The following is a 15,993-nucleotide window of genomic DNA, read 5'->3' on the forward strand; positions in this document are numbered from 1 at the left end:
CTCAGAAGCTGTCACATGCATTTTTGATTTAGTCAGAATTTTTAAAACCTCATTTTTTTCTAAGAAGCTTTTGTTAGTAGAAGAGTCTGTGGAAATTTATTGGGTTTCCAGGGTTGATATCTTGTGCCTCATTATTGTGAATAGCAGTAATTTGATTATCACAGAAATGTTTATGAGCCCTTCTATAGAAGGCACTGCAGTGGCACAGAATGGAAAACAATTCTTGCTTCAATCTTAGTTTAAAGCAGTCTGTTACAAGTAGAAAGAAATGATGTGACACCAGTTAACGTAATACAGAGACGTATCAGCAGTCTGCAGACCTTGACTCATAATTGTCAACTTCTTCAGTACATTTTATAAAGAGAGAGGTTGAATAATGACCTAGAAATGAAGAGTTGGAGGCATGAATCAAACAACGTTTTAAAAGCTGCAGGTTTAATTTGGCAAATATGGCAAAATGGCAGAAGTGAAAACTGAGAAAACTGAGAAAAAATTTGAAGTGGGGGACGCTTGCCTGGTCCTGCAAATAACGCCCTACTAAATACACTGAGTAACATATGCTAGTAAATCTGTGTGCAGGAAGGTGAGTCGTCAACAGGTCATTCCAATTTTCAAATAAAGTTTGTCCTTGCAGGTTTTCTTCACGCCTCTCCTGATGGTTGCAGGATTAAAACTATAAAAAAGCAAGTCAAAGAAACAAACTGAGAAATACCTGCCCTCCCTCCAGCTTCAAGTTTCCTTTTGAAAAATTGCTAAAAAAAAGTCTCCTACAGAGAATATTGCTGACTTGAGGGATGGAAGAACAGGGATATAGATGCTTTAGGAAACGTGTCAGGTTATTGGTTGATTACGGGGCTGATGCAGCTAATCTGGATATATTAGGTGCCAGTCTCTATAGTCTACCCCACCTGAAAATGGGAAAGACTGCTTTCATTTCCTGCAGTGGACCTGAAGAAGTGTTACAAGGCACCTTTCACTAGAAGGTCCTGAGATAAACAGAAACTTCATAAGAAAAGTCGTTCTTCATGGTAACGCTACTGCAGGACTGCAAAACCAAGGACTTTTGAATAAAGTTTTGTTAGCACTCTGTCAAGGAGCAATATGTTATTGAAGGCACTGTCGTTCAGGTGAAACACTAACCCCAAATCTTGACTGTTTGTTACTATTAAAGACCCCTTGGCACTTTTTGCGAGAGCAGAGGTGTGAGCCCTGGTGTCCTGGCCAAATTCCAACTTGGGTAATTAAATTCTGCCTTCCTAAAATCCCCCCTGTAGTTTCGGCCAAGTACAGTATTCTTCATTTCCTCTCCGAAATGGCTGTACAGAATTGCTTTGTGCTGGTAAACAGCTGCCACATCTCACCCCAGAGGAACTGCTGCATTTCGGTGCCGAATCCCTCTCCTTTCTCTCCTCCTGACACCCAACACATGGGCACGGCGGTGCTCCCACCGAGCAGCCCCCCTCTGCCCCTGTGCCCGCGGGGGAGGCAGCCCCCGACCACTCTCCCCCCGCCTGCTGCAATGCCAGTAAGCTGCGCTCGGCTTTAGGAATTCAGGCTAGAAATGCCTTGCTGTTTCTAAAGAGCTCAGGAGCTGAAGTGTTGTTGGTGTGGCTACCCTTGATTCCTAGATATTGGTCATACCTGGTAAATGGTTTCATTTTCTTTGCTGAGGAAGAAATCTCGAGTCCACTTCTACTGGGGCTTGTTAAGCTGTTGCCTTGGGGGCCAGTTGATCAGTTGTTAAGTAGTAAGCAGCTTTGGCAGTCAACAGGCATAGGATCCCCTGCAGCTACTCCAGCCTGCCTGCCCTATCATTCTTTATAGAGGTAGCAGGGTATTGTCTTAGAAGTGCAATAATGGTAAAATAAGAGCAGATAGTGCTCATTCAATTTTGCATGTGCTGGTATTTTAGGAAAGTGTGTGACATCCGTATGGATATATATATACATGCATTTACGTGTCAATAGTGGCTATGGAAGTCCTGCTGAGATTTTTTTTTTTTACTTTTTTTTTTTTTTTATGTTAGATCAGGGACTCTTAAGTGAAAAGACAAGAGGCTGAAAATTGTGTGAGCTGTACCTGAGAGCTCCTCAGCTGTTTGTCCTGGCTGTTATCAGCCAGCTTCAATTCAACATGAAAAATTAGGAGAAAATATGACTGGGATTACAAAGTTTTTCTAGGCACTCCAGCAAAAATCAGAGCCAGGTTACAGAGAGCCATGGTTAAGGCAGGGCAAATATGACATGCTTTTTTTCTGACAGCAAGGAATTTCTTCAGCTTTAACGTCTACTCCAAATTGTTGTGTCAAATAGTGCATTCTTATTTACTCTCTAAAGTGATGTGACATACTTGTACAAAAGAAATGGTATGTTCTATGTTTTTGTTTTGTTTTGTTTTTTGAATTTGTCATTTCTCCAACTTAAAAATATTTCAGTTGTCACAGAAATACCTGTTTTTTAATCCATGTGCACATAAAGAAATTTTGGCCATCTGATTTTTACTTAGTTAAGTACACCAGGATTCAAAGCAAGCTCAACAGATTTTTACTTTTCGGATTCTGGTAGGGTTTTTTAAAGAGTATTTTAAGCTGGGTTTGTTATTATTTTTGTTGTTGTTCTTGTCTGTTTTATTTATTTATTTGTTTGGTTGACTGAATTACTTATATTCTTTGAAATGGTGCTTAGTAATTCTGAGTGACTGCTGAGACGCCTACTGGGAAGTGGTCAACTGATCACAACAAACCCCGCTGACTCCGGGCTCTCCTACTGCTTTAACTCAATTGCACTTTCTTATCCAAAGCCACATCTCTTAGGAAAATCCCAGAAATGCTATTTGCCATGAAGCATGGTTTTAATATTATCGCAGCTATTTGAAAAGACAAAAGATTAGAAAGGCTATTTGGTACTGAAGGAAGAAACAGTTTCAAGGGATGGATTTACCGAAACAAGACTCACATTTGCTTCTAATGTTTACTTCATAGTTTATCCTCAGCTAAAACATTTCCCCCTTGGTGGTGAGTGCAACTTCCATGGATATGAAAGCGGACATACATTCTTCATCTGTGTCTTGATCTCATACTGTCTGTAAATAATTACCAGCAAAATGGAAGCTTGAGAAATTCTTTCATTTTTGTCTTATATTGATAATGTGTTGTTGGGGTTCAAAATTTGCTAAAAAGTCAGAAGGGGAAGTTTCGACCTGATAATTAAAAGACAGATTTAAAAGAAAACTGGTTGCTAAAATAGAGCAAGCTCATAGAGCTGACGCGTAAAAAAAGCATTTGCATCCTCAGAAGCGACTGTGAACCTAGCCATGGTTTTGCAGGAAGAGACGTGATAGAGGAAGGCCATTTAGTCTGAACAGCTATTTGTCATGTGTCATGACATACGGTGACAAATATATTGTTACCTGTGCTTGACAAGGAGAGCCCAGACAAGATTTCCAGGAGTGTCTAGTAATCACGGCAGTTCAGTTTCTGCTTGCCCAAAGTGAAGTCCACAGGAGTGACAGGTTAAGGCCGGTTCAGTCCACCCGGGAAAGGACAGGGTTTTAATGATGAGTGTCACCTCCTGCACGGCAGTTGCATGCCTGGGGCTCCCAGGTCTCCGCACACTTGTGCATATTTGCTTTTGGCTCCTCCAAAAATGACCTCTCCTCTTGCTCTTTGACCAGTTTCTCTACAAAAGTGGTGATGTATTGTGGAGAGGAAGGAGCTGCAGGTAGAAGATGGAAATATTTTAATAAGAATAATCTCATATCAAACAGCTGGAGGCAGTTTAATGGCAGACATCTTAATTTTGAAATTAGGATCTCTTCTCAGCTTTCTGTCTTTACAGTGGTTTTCTTCTGGAGCTGGATATTGGTGAAAACACCACAGCAGTTTTCTCCTTGCCCCATAAGAGACCTCAATAGGTAGATCTATTAGCACTCTGCAGCCAGATCATTCAGATGCCCTGTCTCTGGACAAATTCTTTATTTGTTTCTCCATCTGAAAGGAAACTCTCTTTTTTGGTTTTAACACAAAAACAAGCAAAAAGATTCTCTGGTTCTGTGACTTTAGCCCTACCGATGGCAGGAATCACAGCCTTGAAAGCAGCATCACTCTGCGTGCTGGATCTTCAATACATCAAACGATGATGTTGGCATTGTTTTGAGAGGGTTAACTAAGATTAATGAGAAAAGAAACATGAAGCCATGGAGGATCAACATTACAAATCAATGACTGAATAAATTTAATGTGTATTCCAGCTGTACTTTACCTGGCATAAGACTGATTCTTAAGAGTGTGCCTTTTGTGCTTCTAAATAACTCACTAAGACATGAACACTGCTTCCAGTTTAATAATGCTTTATTTAAGGTTTATACAGTAGTCAATGTATTGATTTAGGAGGAATTTGCAGAATAAAAAGGAATGTTTAATAAGATACAAATAAACTCCTCCAGCATTCTCTATTCCCTATCCTTAGGATTTGTAAACTGTAACTTCAGTGTGTTGATTCTGGACAAAAAAGTGATTAGAAAATAAAACTAAACTCACTTGTAGTCGACGTTAGGCTGAACCTCAGACTTTGTGTGGATGAACTAACTTCCCTGAAAATGAATTCTCTCAAATTCACATAGTTTTCTCTACCATCAATGAGCAACTTTTGTAAGCATCCCTTATAGCAACAGATGAATAGAGAATGCATATTTTATTTATTTATATCTAATTATTTCTTGGAGCATGGAAATGTGACCTGTGTCTTTGAGCATTAGATCCTTTGTCATTAAACTCCATGATGGAGGTGGTTTCTTTTCTCCTTCTAATCAAAATGCTATTACCCTAAAATCGCCTCTTAAAATTGACATTTGTCTGGCAAATCTGGCGAAGTCGCTTACCTCCCTATAATTACACGTATAAAGCCAGCGACAAAAGGAGACCTTTTACATGTCTGAACGGTTTTGCAGTCCAGCTTCATAATCAGATTCCAGAAATTGAACTTGCAGAAAGTTTGTGCTAGCCTTGTGGATTTTCATTTCAGATGTTGTCAACTCAAGGGCATTTGGACCAATCAATATCTGTCTGTCTTCTCGCACAGAGAAAGTTGGCTATTAGAAAAGAGAGGCTTACAGCAGGCTCAGCCAATACCATTAGCCCTAGCCTAAGGGCAGTTGTGTCCATGTGCCGGGGTAGGCACCTGCCCCCTCCCCTCCCCCACCATTAAGAAGGCCACTGGGGATGTCATTTGGACATAGCGGGCAAAGAGCACTTCTTTATTCTTTCTCTTTTTTACACCCAGACTTCACCAAAAATCAATAAATCTGTTCTTTGCTTATTTTCAGAACTTTACTTCAATATAAGCAAGGACTTTCCTTCCAGCTACAAACTCCAGTAGCACCAAGTCAGGGATTTTTTTTTTTTGTGTGTGTGTGTGTGTGTATTTTTTATTTTCCTTTCTCTGTTCCTATTTGAGAAATAATTGGAAATAATATCCACTGTTCTTTTCCCTGCTAAAGATTTTTTAGAAGAAAGACCTTGATCTGCTGACTCTTTTCATGATTCAGCACTTGATTTTTCTCTCCTTGCTGTTCTTTTATTGCTAATGATTTTATAGAATCAGGTAAAGATATGATATTTTTCTTTGTTTTATTTTTTTTTTCTTTTCAGTCAACGAACTTTTTCTCAATATTGAATTACTTACTGTTATCTTCTTTATCAAGACACTATTAGTGATAGTACTGTTGATAATTCTTTAAATAGAAAACCATCACTCTTCAATTTTTTTCTGTGCTGGAGAACCAGGTATGTATTCTGGAAAAGCATCAAACACACACTTGAATGTTGTGAGATTATTTTTTGAAGGAAACATATATATTTTTTTAATCTACTCTTTCTCTGGAAAAAAAAAAAAGCAGATAAATGAAGAGATGTTTCAACCCAGTGACATGATGGCAGTGGGCATAAATATGGAGTGTGAATGTTAAGAAACCAGTAAGAAATGAAGGTAAATTATACAGAGTAACATTACTGTCTCAAGAGGGTTATTTACTAAGGAGATGGTGAAGGAAGACAAAAGGAGAGGACAAATGCAGAAATGGAGTTTATATGAACAGAGACAAAAACACAGTAGAGATGGTCCACTAAAAGAGAAGAAGGAAGGAAAAATTTAGGAATAAGTCTTAAGCTAGAAAGCTGTTGGTCGAAATGAGTAGAAGGAAGTGGTAGTAGTGCTTTTGTTTAACTGAACTGTTAAAAGAGGTCATCTGCAATGAGCTTTAATAGATACACCAAAATTGTCCTTTTGGTTGTGAGAAGGGACTTCCTTATCATCTGTGGATATGAAACAGAGTTTTTGATAATACAGGCTAATTTTTCAAGTGGCTTTAAACTAGCACAAATTTTGGTTTTAGACTATTACTATTTTTGATTTTATTTAAAATACACAGGGTTCAAGTTCTGGGTTCCTCTCACAACTTGGCAAGACTCCTGTATTTTCAAATGCTCATGTAGCAGTACTTGCTGCTTCATTGGAAATAATAGTTCTGTGATAAACAGCATCATCTTGGGATCACTTATGGGATTTAGTTCTGTTTAAGGGGTGAAGGCAAGGATAGTGCAAAGTGAAATCCCTCCGGTGCAAAGAAAATAAGGTGTATTTCCTGTAACCCCCTGAAATAGCTACATTTCATGTAAGTGGTTGAAATACATGTGGAAAAAAATATAGTAGAAGAATTTTATTTAGTCCCTAGGTTATAATGACTTGGAAGGATTTGTTGACTGATGGATAAAGGGGTAGACTTGGTGGCTACTTAATCTCCAGAGCTGAAAATATTTCTTCATTTGAGTGAGGAAACTTGTTATGCTGCTGGTGGTTATTCATTATATGGATTATTGTTTTGAGCTAGAGAAAGATCTCTTATTTTTGATATTTAAATGGAAAGAAAGAATAAATAGCATGTCCTTTTCAAAGCAAACATTTCAAAATGACTAGTCAATACTGACTAATAATAAAAAAGATAGGTCCCTTAGCTGGGCTCCTACATCATTAAACTCTGAGGAAGTTTTGTTGTAGATGTGTCAGAGCAAGATCCTACCCTTATATATCTGTTACAGCAAAAGATCTGAGTAAACGAATCACTTCTAAAACCCCTAGCTAAATGTCATTATTTTCAACCAGTTATTTGTTTTAGCTTTTTGGTAACATTAATGTTTGTGTTCGTTTATGTTTTTGTATTTGCTTTGGCAGGGGCATTTTGGATTAATTAGATTTTGGAGTTAACATCCATGATATGGGTAAATACGGCAGGGTCCCAGGTAAGCCCAGTAATAGACCCACTGTCCTGTCAGTGCTGCGGGGTGCATTTCCTTTTCATTCTCCTATGGGCTTTGATGTGCTCTCTAATGCACATGTGGTACTTGCCTAAAAACAAAGAGATACAGCTGTTGAAAAAGAAATATCAGATGATTCAACAACAATTGTTTCTTACCTGTAATTTATTTGCCAGTCCAGCTAAACCAATAAAAGCCGATTTAAAACCCCAGACATTCACGTATCCAAAGGTACAGTATGTTGAACAAAAGTATGAAATAAATAAATAATACGTTACAAAACTGTAAAGTCTCCTTTAGCAAAAAGTCATCACAGAACTGTTCTTGTTATATTATTCAAATTCTTCTTTTAGAGAAATATTTTGCCAATATGTTTTACTGAAGTGTATAGACAGAAATATCTAAAATATATTTTCAATATAGGTCCTTGTGTACTCTGGTGTTTGCCACTGTATAGGTAGGTATTGACCAAGATTTCTTTCATTAGAAGAAAAAAAGGCATCTGTAAATTTACTGATGACTTCTTCTGAATGTGAACTATGCCCAAAACTTAATAATAAAGAGTGTAGAGGTGCTTTTGAGTATCAGAAGAGTCTGTGATAAAAACAAGCTCTCACCTCTGAAGCTTGAACAGTCCTTTGTGTTCCTGGGTGTCCAATTTTATACGAGTAACTGACCTCTTAGAACTAAAGTAGCAGCAGGAGTGAAACACATGCTTAAACACATATCTTGATATAAAACAAAAACAAAAGCAAAAAACATTTAAAGAGGGTGAGCAGCCCTTTGAAACACCTGTCTGGCTCTTTGCCTCGTCTTTACTCAGGAACCTCGTGTTTTTTTATTTCTTTTCTCTGGAGCTTCTAAATCTGGCCTTGGCTTTGTCAATAAGCCAGTATTCCTGTAATATTTCTGGAGGCTTAGATGAGATGGTTGTCTTCTGCTCGTGTTGCACAGCTCATAGCAATTGAGTGTTTCAGATAGGAAGAAATCTCAATAACTGTCTAAATGAGAGAGCAAGCTGAATCTGCTTATTAAACCAAGTCCCTAGAAAACACATTGCCATAAGTTTGCCATACATAATCTGTTCATAGGTTCATTTTGTACATAAATAGCATGGTGTTACCTGAACCAAGCACAAATTCAAGGTACAGCAGGCAATGCATAAGCACATCTCGGGATGTACTTTAAAAATAATGTGGGTTATTTTTTTTGCTAGGATATTTGGAAATTAACCAGGCGTGAGGACAGGGACAGATGCAAGCTCCCTCACTCTGTTTCGCCAGGTTGGTTCACTTCTTAACCGTGCATGCAGCCACGGGTATGAACACATTTTTCTGTAGGTTCCCCAGTGTCAACAGTTGAGCACATTAGTGTCACTTGTGGCTGCAGCATCCCTGGTGTGGGCGCCTGTCTAATGGACGGTGTGGGAGCCAGCAGATGTAAAACCCCTGAGCTGGAGCCCATCAGGCAGCCAGCATTGGATGTGTCAGCTCCTGTTTCTTTGCAAAAAATGTTTCTTATTGTCTCCAGCATCATTGCTCCCAGTGAGTGTGTGCGCTAGCTTTAGTGTCTGCTCCATTTATTTCAGGTATTTTCATATCAACATCCTGGTAACAGCCTAAAGCCTCATTTTTTGCTAACGGTAATTGGGAATATACTTCATCTTTGACCAAATCTTGACTTCTTTCATTCTTACTCAGGCAAAACTCTGGTTGAAATTCCTGACTGGAACTGGATATAGTTCCAGTATAGATATTCAGCCAATATAGATATTCAGACTTATTGCATATTAACACTGAAAAAAAAATTAGATCTGTGAGGATCTTTTTAATAATCCGACCCATCATAGGTCTCTAAGGAAAAACTGGAATCCATGTCTTAGAATTTTAAAAGACCTAATAAATAATTTGCCATAACCACAGGGTACCATGGCATAATGGAGCTAAGGTAATATTTAATTTGCTTATTTACAACATTAAGTAAAATATTCTGCTTCTTTTTTCTTTTTCTTTTCCTTCTTTAATATTAGTATTTATTCTGATAAATATTTGAAATCTCACTGCTTGGTTCTCAACAGACCTTCTTGGTATGTTTTGGAGCCTCACATGGTTAAAATTATTCCATTATGCTATTAAAGCATAGAATGTGCAACATGCCATACACCTCAAGGCATTTCTGAGTTCATTTTTATCTTTTTGAATACCTGTAGCTTCCTTTCTGCACTAACATTTTACTGGGAGCACTTTCTCGTATCTGCCAGTTAACTTCCCCTTGAAGCCCAGTGGCCTCCTCTGCTCCGGTGGTCACTCATCTCGCCCCTCTCAGATCTCAGAAGGGGGTGGCAAGCAACACAGTGAATGAAATATCAAGCAAATTCACATCAAATGGCAATGTGACCCCCAGGTAATAAACAGGTTTCAGGTGTGGGAGCATTCTGCACCACGACTTGTCACTCTCCTTGGTTTTGTGTGCGTCCCTTGCACCAATGATGCCGAGATACCTACTTTGCCCATGTGCATATTTAAGCCTAACTAATTCGGAGCAAACCTATGCTGGTCGTTACGGGATTGCTGATGTTATCGCTCTTCATTAGAGATGCAATGCGAGGTAGGCTGTGGTCGGGGGAAAGGAGAGGGGAAGAAGCGAATGGCAGATAGTAACTGTTTTGTTGATGCCTGTAGTCTCAGCTAAAATACAGCTCCTGCTGCATTTCTTCCAGCAGCACAAGCTGAATCTTTTCCCTCATTTGATACAGTGACCTCTCAAGTGCATCATTGCCCTGAGGGCTGAGGGCAGTCCAGCAACTGTTAAACCCCTTGGGTTGATAATCTTCTCCCACATTTGCCCTTAACACCAGACATACCACCATTAGCTACAGCTCCACTGGTGCTCATTAGAGCCGATCAATATAGACTAACATAAAGAATGCTGCTGCGCCTTCTGTTATTTTTCAGTTACTGCAGATTTACAGACTTTCACCTACAACACAGAGCTTTGCTGCTGTACTATGTAAAAAAGAGGATTTGAGAACAACAAAAAAAAAAAAGGAAAAAAAAAGACATTTTTTAGTAGATGTCTAAATGTTATTTATCTTGCTTTTCAAAATGCCTTGTTACTAGAAAGTACACAGAAGATCTTCCGTAAAAAATTCTCTTTGGATTAAGTTAGTGCAAAATTGCAACATTCAAAAATCACAGCAGATGCACAGATAAACAAAATCAGGTGCATTTTAATATGAAAGAATGTTTGAGCCTGTAAATTCTATGCAAATGCTTTCAGGAACTTGGCTTCATATTTTTAAGCCCACTCACTGTCTGTGCTCTTTGCAGTTGGATGGCATTTGAGATGCCAGTTGAAGGTCTATATGTTGAAGGCATGTATGTAGAGTGGCTACAGCACTGCATACTACCACCAGCAGGTGTTGCCAAAGATCATAGCAAGAAAGGCAACAACAATTAACAAATTTATCATTCTTTTTCCACATTTTATCCCAAAGAGTATTTCAAAGATTCACGTGCCACTGATCTCAACAGTAAACAACTAATGAACTAGTTAAATGAAAAGGTGCAAATAACATACATCTATTAGGCATTTTGCAAGGAATCATACAAGAATACTCAATTCTCTAAGAAGAATAAATTTTGCTACTTTCGATTTACATTTGAAGAAAAACAAGGAGGAAAAACTTCATGGGATTTATCAAAGTGCAATGGGATGCAGATACAGAAGTTGGGGTTTCTCTTGCTTTGTTTTTTTGTTAGTTTGTTCATTCAAACATTATAGTACAGCTTAAGATATCAAACAAGGAAAACATAACACTCAACCAACTTGAGGAAATTTTTAATTAGATAGAAAACAAATATTTTATTTTGTATAAACACGGATATTACTTACCACTGGATAAACCCAGCCACCATAAACAATAGGATGGCTAAATGGCTATATGAAATATTAAAAAAAAATGGGAACATGTTGAATTCCAATGAATCAAGAGTAACGAAAGTCTCACCTTCATCAAATCTTTCCATATTTCTGGAATATAAAACCTCCTATATTTTATTCAGAATGGTGGCTTAAAAAGTTCAATGTCAATTGCTGAATGAAAAAGAATTTATAACTGTGCATACGAGCTAACAAAATACGATACGGTAAATTTTGCCTGTTTTCATCAGAAACATCGTTCAACAGTTTAACTTTTTAATAGTTCTCCAGTGCTACAGGCAATTAAATACTTCTGTTGAATAACTTATTTATCCAAGACCTTTCAGAAGAGCTGAAAGAATATGAGAATTTCATTTGTTAAACTAGGGATTTCTCAAAGTCCATTAAAGCACCTTTACTTACAGAATGACACAACTTCTCCAGATGCGTCCTTTGCTTTAGTGGACCTATTTGCATCTTAGGTATTACTTACTATGAGTAATGTGGTAAGACTGAGCCCTTGATGATAGGCTGATTAATGAAATCCGTTCTGCAGGGTGAACATAATGGAAAATGTGATTCTGTTGGCTTCTAAAGTCTGAAATTCATCTCCATGCAAACGACACACATTTTATGTATGTCATAAGCCTTCTACTATCCTTCTGCATAGATGGAGGTTTCATCCAGTGAATGGAAAGCTGCTTGCTACATCCATTAGCATCATTAAAATGTACCCAGTAAACCCATTGCTTATGACATTGCCTCAAGTTTGAATCAAGAAGAACTTGGATAAACTTGAAGAAAAACAATCAGTTAATCAAATTAAAAGAAAAAAAAAAGTTTGAAACAGCAACTTTTAGAAAAAAATTTGGTTTTAAGACTCTTAGTGAAAAAACATTGATGAAATCATTTGGTAAATAACTTACAGAGTGAAAAATGGCAGCTAATTTTCACTTTTCTCACTCAGCTTGCTGCTGTCAGTTGTCCTTCTTCATAGTCTGCTAAATTAATGAGCCATATGATTTGAGCTCCCCTGTTTATTTCGATGCAACTGTAAATCTTACCCTTAAACTTCTGGTCAATTGGCTATGAGTTCCTTACTTCTCCCATGATGATGACAGAAAAGAGGCATATTTTCCAGATCACGCTCCATTCCTGTAATTCTTTTCTGAATTCTCTGCGTCTTTTCCAGCATTCACTGGTGCAGGATCCAGTAGGGAGCACATATCTCAGCAATGGGTTCACGAATCTTGCTGACAGCAGTAATAATTCCTTACCACGCCCCCTTGATAGTCCATATTTTTCAATAATATCACAATATGGAACTAACAATGACTGTCCAGTTGAGAGCAATATATTGTATGTTTTGATCAACAGGGAAAGGTTTTTAGAAACTTTCTCTTGTCAAAGCTGGATATATATTCCAGGCCCCAATTACTGACCAAGTTGGCACTTCATGCAACAATGTCTATGGTTGTAAATTAGCTGGTTTTAATGGTCTGCAGCAACACTTTCAATATCCTCTTTAGTGCCGGGTTTGAATGATGGAACTTGCTATAGACGCTGACACTTTTTATCCTTAAACACCTAATGTGCAATACGTTCCCGTGAGTTTTAAAGGGTAAGATAAAATGTCAAAATTGTTCAAAAGTATCATGTATATTTTTTACTCAGAAAGTTACATACTCAAAACTCTAATCAGTCCACCTGGATTTATGAAATCCCTTGTTATCATAGTGGTGTGAAAACTGGACTACAGATAAAGAAAATGGTATTTTTATAGAATGGTCCTCTGAGATGGGACTGCTCCTCTGTTGTCAGTGTAGGCCAAAGTGCCAGTGGGAAGTGCAGTACATGACCTTAGTCAATTAGCAGGGTCTCCTTAATCTCTTGGGGTTACTTTGATCTGCAATTTCAAGTGTAACACCTTAATGAAATTTTACAGATAGTCACAGAAGGCATCCATGTAGTGGAAAAAAAAAATCATTTTATACCTAAACACCTAACACATGCTTAATAAATCCCCAGAAGGGAAATAATAACTATAACCATATTCATCATAATTTTTTTTTCTCTCTTTTTTTTTTTTCACACTATGTTTATGCCTGCGAAAAACAAGATTATAATAGATGGGACTTTACGACTTTGCTTGAGAAAAGTGGGAACAGATCAAGCTGCTGATTCACATTTTCCTGGTGGAAAACGTAATTTGCTTCTGCTACATTTTAAATCTCCTGAAATAAGGGTGGTGTGCCAAATCTCTTAGTTGTATTTGTGTTGTGTGTTCTGTGAACATATAGCAGATATACGAAATTTCCATAGCATATCACTATCCTGATTTGTGTATTCAACCTTGTTCTTTTTTAAATTTATGTTAAGCCAATTCTTGTTTGTCATTCTTGTGTGAGCAGTTTCAATAGAGTTAATTGGACAATGCAGGCATAGAAACCTGGCCCATTTCTCATGTAATTACTAAATAACTGTGTGAAGAAAAAAAGAAAAAGTAAAAAAAGGTGCTGTTTTGGTTTTCTTGCAATCTTCTCTGCTTAATCAGAGCATTTCACCTGAAGGTATCACAGGGCCTGTCTTGCAGAAATGCTGAAAGTCATTAATGGGATTTTTTTTTTTTTTTTCTGGGTAAAGGCTCCAGGATTCCCTACCCAGACATAAAAACTGCACAGATTTGCACCATCTTGAGAAGGGAAGGAACAAAGGATGGGGGTGTAATTAGGCCACAGCTTTATTAACTCAATTTATCTGGGAATTACGCAGTGATAATTCATACTGCAGCCATTTCCTTCCTTGCTAGCGATGTGTGGTGCTGCTGGTCCCATGCATCTGGGAGCCTCTCACAAGTGGGCAGTGAATCTCAAGGTCTGGGATCCTTTCTGCTTCTCTCCTCCTCCAGCCTCTTTGCCCATGAGCAGGGCCCTCCTTTGCTGTCCCCCAGCGGCTCATCAGAGTCCGAAGATGGAAGAGCAGAGAAGAAAGCGCTCCAGCTCCTGCTGGGCACCTTGGCTGTGGTTTGGGGAGGGACGCAGTGATGCCTGGGGACCTGCTGTGGGAGGGACATGCTGTGATGCACGATGGTGGTGGTGATAGCGGTGATGGTGGTGGTGGGCTCCTCCCTGCCCTTTGCAAGGCCAGCCTGCATGGGAAAAGGCTCAGGTGGGAGAGAGCAGGTATTTGCACACCTTGCAGGTGTGCAGGGGCAGTAGTCCTATTGAAGCTGGTCGAATAGCTCCTATGAGTAAAATAAAGTAGGTGGGATCGCTTCTGCTGTAGCGACCAAACCTGCGTATGAAATGTACCGCCTTTTATTCTGGGCTGCGCTTGTTGGCAGGGCAATCCCTCTGCTTATCTAACACATTTCACCCAAATCTCTTTTTCTCAGGGCCTGGCCTGCGGTCCTGAGGCAAAAAGCAGACTGGCATTAGAGGGGAAATTTGCCCAACGTTGCAACCTGAGAAGATGCAACGTGTCTCCTGATGCTCTACATACAGAACATATCTATCCCTAATTAGATGTGATTAGAGGAACTGGAGATGTTCAAGAGCTCTCTTTTATAAATTGCTTTTTGCAGTCAAATTAAGGTTTATTGCTGAGTGTCTTGTGGTTTAGGCTGACTCTGATTTGCAGTTTTATACTGTTGTTTTGCTTGTTGTACGCATATGGCTATATAGCAAAACTAAATCAGCTCTCCCCACAGGCCCAACAAGTGAGCTTTCCAGTGTGCAGAATTCAATGGACAATCCCCATAACATTTTCTGGTTTTTAATGCATTCAGTAACTGTAAAAACCTCTTAAAATTGAACAAGGTTATAAAACTTGGCTCTATACAGATTCACCTAATTAACATATGACAGATACACGCAGTCATTCCACTGTGCTCTCCTCCGGTAACTGCTTAACATAACTATAAAACGGCTTCCACAAGGTAGTGCAGGCACAGGCTTTGTCTTCACACACATCTGTTGCATTTTTAAAGGAAAAAATAAAGTTTTAATTTTTAAAATCTCAATTTTAATAATGCATGAAAAAAATGGAAAATTCTGCTTTATTTTCACACAAGTCTCATCTTACATCTCTTTCAGCATCGCCAAGTGCCTCCAAACTACTTTCTGTGCCTTAAATCCCACTGACAGCGGTGATGTGCTCCCAGTGACCACGGCAAGAAGTGCTGGATCCTGGCTCCATCAGGTCAGCTCTCGTGGCAGCTTAGGGCAGCGTCCAGATGGCTGCAGGCACACGCGTGTCTGGTTACGGGGATCTTTCTGAGGATTAGAGAAGGGTACGGTGTAGCTCTTTTCGAATATTTTAACTGTTCGGCAAATAAATGGTTGGAAAAAATAGAAAATACCAAATTAGAAAACATCAAATTAGAAAATACCAAACCCACGGAAGTCATGCACATGTCTGGGTGTATCAGGTAAGTTAGCATTGCAGTCACACTCTGCAATTGTTTCCTAATCAAACAAACCTTGCATTACCTATTTGTGCCATGCTTGGTTTGCAGTTATTGACTTGTATTTGAAATATGGCAATTGAAGTATTTTTCACATATGATCATAGGACTTTCTAAGTGAATTCATTCTTAACCTTTTTTTTTTTTTTTTTTTTTTTTGGTCTTTATTTCCCAGAAATATCCCTGCAATCAAACCTGAAAGAGGAATTCTCTTCAAAACAGAGCTTTGAAATGAGTGTTCAAAAACATCTGAAAATATTAATTGTGAATATCTAAATAGGAATTTTTCTATTTTAAG

The sequence above is a fragment of the Anser brachyrhynchus genome (genome assembly GCF_964034855.1).
Source record: "Anser brachyrhynchus genome assembly, chromosome: 6".
NCBI classification, from domain to species: domain Eukaryota; kingdom Metazoa; phylum Chordata; class Aves; order Anseriformes; family Anatidae; genus Anser; species Anser brachyrhynchus.